This window comes from Crocuta crocuta, unplaced genomic scaffold (assembly GCF_008692635.1).
Source record: "Crocuta crocuta isolate KB4526 unplaced genomic scaffold, BGI_CrCroc_1.0 scaffold482, whole genome shotgun sequence".
Lineage (NCBI taxonomy): Eukaryota > Metazoa > Chordata > Mammalia > Carnivora > Hyaenidae > Crocuta > Crocuta crocuta.
In genome coordinates, this window is record NW_027527459.1 from 2,198,763 (window position 1) to 2,199,112 (window position 350).

The window sequence follows — 350 nt, forward strand, 5'->3', positions numbered from 1 at the left end:
ATACATTTAATAAGTAAAAAAGTATTATTACTACTGAAGCAACATTTAATAGAAATATATTGAAGAAAGGGCATGCACATCAGTGGAAACAATTCAGTTCAGAATATTCCAAAAAAAGCAGTGATGGTTTTGAATCCTCCCCCAATGTTTTCCATTCAGTATATGATTACAGTATTTAGATACTTCTGCTTCTAAATAGAGATCACAAACTGACTTCCATAAGTCAGTTTCTAAATGCTATTTTAGAGTAAGAAACTTACTGCTTTTAGAACCAATTTTTAGAATTATTTAAAAACAAATAATGGCATATCTGAAATATTAAATATTTTAAATATTCACCATGCTCTGAG